This window comes from Littorina saxatilis, unplaced genomic scaffold (genome assembly GCF_037325665.1).
Source record: "Littorina saxatilis isolate snail1 unplaced genomic scaffold, US_GU_Lsax_2.0 scaffold_1440, whole genome shotgun sequence".
In the NCBI taxonomy this organism is placed as follows: Eukaryota; Metazoa; Mollusca; class Gastropoda; order Littorinimorpha; family Littorinidae; genus Littorina; species Littorina saxatilis.
This window is the reverse complement of record NW_027126818.1, coordinates 6751-13521: the sequence shown is the minus strand read 5'-3', so window position 1 is coordinate 13521 and position 6771 is coordinate 6751. Positions and strand designations below refer to the sequence as shown.

Sequence of the window (6771 nt, the reverse complement as noted above, 5' to 3'; positions counted from 1 at the left end):
AGAAAATTACTCCCAAAGACAGGTGAGTTCCGAGTAAACATTTTGTACAAAAATGTTACTCCCCTGACGAATAAATAACGAATAAATTACTTCACCCCAACACAAGCAATTTAACTTCCCATGCCAGGTGTACGAAAATTTTACTCCCTTGTCCCCTGTTAGTCTTGGTGGTGGAGGGAGGGTAGCGCGACATTCGTGTGCGCGATATCACTTATTGACATTATCCCTTCGCCCGCATCCCATTTTTGCGTACGAGATTTTTACTGAAAGTAAAAAAAATGGGGAGTAAAAATTTCGTGGAGGGAGTAATTTTTTCGTGCCTTGGGGAGTTCTTTTCTCGTACGAAAAGTGTACTCGGAGTAAGAATTTCGTACGAAATATTTACTCCGGAGTACATTTTTCGTGGAGTAAAAATTTCGTGTTACACCGGCTCTGCGGAGGTCGGACGGGGAGCAAGTGCGTTGACACTCAGTGGCCGCAAAAGGTTTGGGGCTTATCAAATGCTAAGTGAGACCAGAGAGATAGAGAGTCTCTGTGGCATCTCCTTTCCGTGGGAAGGGTCGGATGAGGAGGGGGGGGGGGGGGAACTTAGCGTTAGAGAAAGTCTGATAGTCCAGTGACTACTATATACCTTTTCGGTATCTGAGCAGCTCTCACGAGACACGCTCTTTGTTATGCTTTGAACATCGCGAGAACTTCGAACCTCAGTTGGCTTGTGCAGCTCGCACGAGATCGCTGTACCACATGCTTTGCTATGCTCTGAAGTTTGCGAGAGATTACGGGAGCTTGGAATACCGATAGGGTCTATTGTCCTGACTGGCCACGTACGGGTCAGTTCTCCAGTTTCGGTCGTGTGTGTGTGTATCATAGTGTGTGTGTGTGTCACGGTTTGTGAGACAGTGTGTGTGTGTGTGTGTGTGTGTGTGTGAATGTGTGTGTGTACATGTGTGTGTGTGTGCGTGTGTGTGTGTGTGTGCTTGTCTGTGTGTCTGTGAGTGGGTGCGTGTAGCAGAAGCAAACGTGTGTTATGTCACAGGTACTCCAAGCCAAGTACTGCACTTTACATAACCTGGCAGTACCCCACGGTTATCACCAAAACAAAATATCGCATTACATTCACATCACAGAAAGAGCCCTTAAAACTGATTTTATTTTATAGACACTAGTTCGCTGTGTCAAGCTTCCACCTGCTCTTTTGAAGAATGACTGACTGACACAGAAAAAGTAAGTTGCTCATCTTACACGACTTGGTAACAGACTATTACAAGAAATTCCCCCGAGGTAGGAAAAACACCCCCGTCCTTACCATTCTCACTGCCACCAACTGAGAAGGTTATTTCCCTTTGACCATTAATATGTCCCTCTATAAGTCCTTGTAGAATCTTAATCCACCAATAACTCCCTAACCGTGTGTTTGACTGGTCCCAATTTTTGTAAGGACCGTCTCAGGAATGTATAGAACCTGTTCACCAAGTTTGGTGACGATCGGTCCGTTCATTCTTGAGATCTATATGCGAACACAAACACACACACAAACAAACAAACAAACAAACACACCGACCGAATCCTATACACACCCCTATACCGGGGGTGTAAAAACAGGAGACTGCTGTTAGCTATGATGTTAAAGGACCAGACCACGCTGTTTTAAAGGTTATTAGAACCACTAACCGATGACTGAAGGTTAGAGAAATGCACCTAAAGATTCCAAAAATGTAAAGAAATTCACCGATTCGTAGCTTAATCATTGTGATTTAATTAAAAACGTTCCGCCAAATTCGTCTGCTAAACGAGACTTCGAAATGGCCGCCAGTAGACGAGAACCGGCTGTGACGTCACTTTGTGTTTGGAAACCGAAAGTTACAGCTTACGCTCAAGTGGGCGTTTGCCTAAATCGAGCATCAACAGCACGCCGAAGGAATGCGCACGGCTGCTGATAGCTATGAAGTATAGAAAAAGGGTTCAGGCATCAGTTGTCACCTTTTTCCGATGGGCTTACAACTTCTGCAGCAAGACTGATTAACTGGAAACGGCCAACACGATGTGCTGTGTTTCGCGACACTTTCTTCCAATGCGAACGCAGTTAAGCCGGCAAGAAAACCTTGCACACACAAAACAGCTGTTGCCTAACGCAGTTCCAGTTCCGACAATTGTTGACCACTCACAGGAGGTCAGAAACCGGATACCAATCAGTGTCATCAGAACGATCTGCTTTCACTAAACGCAGACGAAAGGAAGTGAGTACATGTATACTGAATGTGTTCTGTAAGGGATAGGGGTTCAGTGTCACTGGGCGTTTTTGTCAGACTGACAGTATTTGTAGTGGAATGGCATCTGTTCCTAATTTTAAGCACATGTGTTAAGATTACAGATTAAAACATATATCTGTTACTACATGCCCGTCCCCATGCACCCACCTTAAAGTTCCCTCTCTCTCTCCCTCTTTTACACTCACCTGGGTAATCGATGAGTCTCAGGTTTAATCAGTGTCCGTCCATATACACATAGACATTCACACAAACACACACACGTTGTTATAGTTGTTATCTTTTAATTCAGTGTTGTATTAAATGGATAAAGAAATCGTTAATACAGCAAGCTTGCATGAATAATTTGCTGTTGTCCTTTTTTTCAGATCAGGTTCTGTAATACAGTAATTATAATTAATACAAGTACAAATTCATGTTTGCAGTCATACTCATAGTGTGTGAGTGTGTGTGTGTGTGTGTGTGTGTGTGTGTGTGTGTGTGTGTGTGTGTGTGTGAAAAGCACTTTGATACTTAAAACATCTGTGTTATTTGATTTTATTACAAAACTGCAGTCAGAATATTAAGCAGACCTATTCCAACAATACATTTTGATCAGCAGTAAATGTAATGTCAAATTATGAACAACAATCATGTGAGCAGATATATCTAACAGAAACAAATAGTCTAGCAAAATAATACAACCAAACTGTACATGTATGGACATCATCATCCACATAAAAAAAATTGATTGTAGGAAGAGCACTCTGTGTTATTACCACTGCTTCAGTCAAACTGCCAGTTCAACTTTATCTCTGTGGGTTGTTTTTTTCTCTCAGAGTAACATGGGAAAACAAGAGGCGAAGCCATCAAGGCTCACGTAATAAATCGACAAACAGTAACACAAACTCAATCACACACACACACACACACACACACACACACACACACACACACACACACAGACACAGAAAGAGCATAGGTGAAACTGTGCAAGAAAGCGAGACACTAGATCTAGATCTGTCTGTCTGCATGTTATGTAGCCTACTTACAAGGACACGACTGCCAACTAGTCTCGGCGCGCTCAAAATAATAATGACCGAGACTGTCAGTACTTCCTTCGCGTGACGTCTAACCCTCTTACGTCATAATGTGACGTCAATGTAATGTGACGTCTTCAAATGTTAGAGTTTCTACCACAGACATACACACGCACAGACGCACGCACGCACGCACGCACAGACAGACAAAGTTACGATCGCATAGGCTACACTTACGTGAGCCAAAAACCTTTAAAAAACTTGCATGCTACAGAGCTGGATTGTTTCTAGTGATCATGCAGCATGATTTATCCGCATAGAAAACTACTGAAACACCTAAACAGAAATAACAATGTCTACAGAAAAAATCCACTGTTTGATTGCTGTCTGTAGTACTCCTCTTGCTAACAGTGGCATTAAAATAATTAAAACAGCTATGCTCTCTTGGGGGGGGGGGGGGGGGGGGGAAGTACTCAGTACTTTTTGTGTCCACATAGGCAAAACAAAACTATGCAATGTTTCAGATTTCCTGACCCACCCTATGTTTTTCCTCCTTATCCTGGACTATTTTGGACTCTTACAAAAATGTACTTCAAAAATGACAAATCTTAATTTTGCAGGCTTAGGCCTAAAAAAAAAATAGGTGTGGTTACGATAACCCGACCTACCCTATTTTTAGGGGCCGATCCTATAACTTTTTATTACATTTGTCCAAAAAAAAAAAAAAAAAAAAAAAAAACGAGTGCAAAAAACGCAATGAAAGCGAAAGCGCCCGTGTCGCACACTTATTTCCCTGTCAAGTAGGTTTAATTTGTACACATTAGAAAAAAAAGTTAAAAAAAAAAAAAAAGTGATTGCCTACCTTCCTACCCTATTTTTTTGGGCTATGTTACCGTAACCACACCTATTTTTTTTTTCTGGCCTTACAAGGAAATTGACTCTTCTCTTACAACCAGAATACACCATGATTTCAAGCAAATAAAAAACTACATGCACCTGAGAAAAAAACCACTTTAATTCAAGAAGTTAGACCTCCTAACCCCAGCTTTTCAATTCAATTCAATACGTTGTTGATGTTGATTATGGAGCTTAACGTCCTCCCAGGTAACTAGGGACCTATATTGGGACATGATTTTTTATACAATGTTAAAAGTGTAGGGTGTAATGGGGGGGAGGGGGACTGCAGGGTGACGGGGTGTAGTCGCTAATAAATTTAAAGGTGCGTTTATTATCTAATATACCAGACATTTTGTTTTGGCTGGTGTACAGAATAACATCACATAAAATCGCACTCGCAAAACATACAAAACACATAAAATGTACACATCAGTACACACATAACCCAAACCACGCATATCCATACCAGCACCATCACACACATATCCACATACATACTCTAGTTTGTACATTATAAAAATAAATACATTATGATTAATATCATTACTAGTCAACTTAAATTCAGGCTCAAAATAGGTCTTAAGATGGATGTTATTTAGTGTAATGAAGAGATTATAAAAACCAAAAAAAGCTATGAGAAAGAAAGTATGAAAGAATTATGCCCATTCTCCAGTGAAAGTTCTGCTGATTGTGGTAACTTTTTTTTCTGTCTAAAACAGGCATCAGGTTAACTGAAGGAGCTGTTTGAGGGGGTGGTGATCCTAACACTGGTCTATGGCAACACTGGCCTATGGCAGCTACAACAAAGCTCTGCATACACAGCAAGACTACAATGCAACAGTGCCCAGACTTTGACTGCTACAGCTAGACCAGTTGACAAAGCTCAAGTTGTCACCAAGCAGGACGCCCCAACTGGTGACCAACTATATAGACTGAGGCTGCCTATCTCCAAATCTGCCAAAGCAAGAATTGTTATGCAAGCTCCACATTTCTGTTTGCAGTTTAAGCCGACCTTAAGTATGCAATGGTTATGCACATCCCCCCCCCCCCCCACACACACACACCCCGCAGTTGAGAGTTGTAATGTACCTTTTATTTATCTTACATATATTTGAAGCCTGTGTAGCTCTGTGACAGAAAGAGGTCTCTGATGGCAGTGACCAGACAGGCAGGAAGAACTTTCCTGTTCTTTCGGAAAGTCAGTGAGTGTGCAACTTGTCGGTATGTTCTGAACACATCAAAACATGTTCTTTAATTTAAGCTACATAATATCATGTGGATGCACTGATTGGGTGTAAATAATAACAGCAATTGGTACAGTCAATTCACTAAATGTGCAACAGAACCCTAATCATCAGACATTTTACAACAGCAAACTTCAACAGTCCTTTTACTTTCCTGAATGTCATTATTATTTATTAAAACATGCATCTAGAGCAAAATACATATAAATCTTCTTTTATTAAAGTTCATCTGAAATTCAGGCTGCTTTCCCATGCAAAGTACAAATGCAAGTGTCCATAAACCAGGGTTTAATACATGTAGTATGTGAGTGAGTTCTGATGAAAAAGTGATTGTGTTGTAATATTGGTTATTACTGAGTGTTGATGTTACAATGATTACATTATAAAAACAACAACAACAGAACAATGTGAAGAGCAAACTTCTTCTGTGGGCATGCAAGTGAGTTAATCTTGTGTGTGTGTGAAACTATATGTGCCTGAGTGTTACAAATTTAAATGACAACAGTTTTCTTGATAGCCTTTAAAAACAACAACAAATACATACATTTAACAATCAAGCAAATATAGGCACCTCAAAAAAAGTTGTATGTACACCTTCGTGGCTGGTGATGCATTCTTGCTCCCCTGCAAGTTTTCATTCTACAATGTACCTCAGGCTAGCTTCCTCTCTCTCTCAAATCTGCCCCTCCCACACAATACAACAGGTACAGTGGCCACTCTGACACCAGTCTCTGAAATAATCAAGAACAGTTAAAACTGCGATGAGCTGTTGTTCTTTTACTCGTGCATGCAATGCATGAACACTTAAACAATATCCCACTTATTCGCGAGTGCGTTGACAAGGCGAGAGTGAAAAAAATAGCACAGACTCGAAAGCAGACGATAAGTTCAGCACAGAGAGCGGGCGTGTTTACCTTTGATCGCTGAGACAAACAGAGTCGCAATTTTCATCGTCACTGTCTTTTCACTACTGCTGGAAGTGGCCTCCGCTCCTCATCTTTCATGCTTGATTCGAGGAGAGAAACTGGTAGTTCGAACATGTACGGTTCAATTTCGTCTGCAGTTACGCTTGTTGCCATGTTGGTAAACAACCATCTTCACACAGTGTGACGTCACGGATAATTTATTCATAAGCCAGTCTCGCGAAGATCACGCGGCACAATGGCGGGTCGTTTTGGAGAAGAAATCCGTCGCTTCGGTCACGAAATTCGTCGGATTACGGCCTTAGAAGATTCCGAAGTAAACCAAACATTGTTGAAGACGGTAAGAAAGTGGTTTTCTAACTAACTGCAAACATCGGGAAGTGTTCGGTCGCGCAGGAACACGATTCGAAGCGTTTTTGAC

At 41.3% G+C, this 6771-nt stretch overlaps 1 long non-coding RNA gene across 1 annotated transcript; it reads left to right on the top strand.

Moving 5' to 3' along the window:
• The first annotated feature begins 1277 nt into the window (after positions 1 to 1277).
• On the top strand, positions 1278 to 5416 carry LOC138955314 (uncharacterized). Its single transcript, XR_011452187.1, has 2 exons — positions 1278 to 2237; positions 4903 to 5416. It is a non-coding gene; the product is annotated as an uncharacterized lncRNA (long non-coding RNA).
• The last annotated feature ends 1355 nt before the right edge of the window (positions 5417 to 6771 follow it).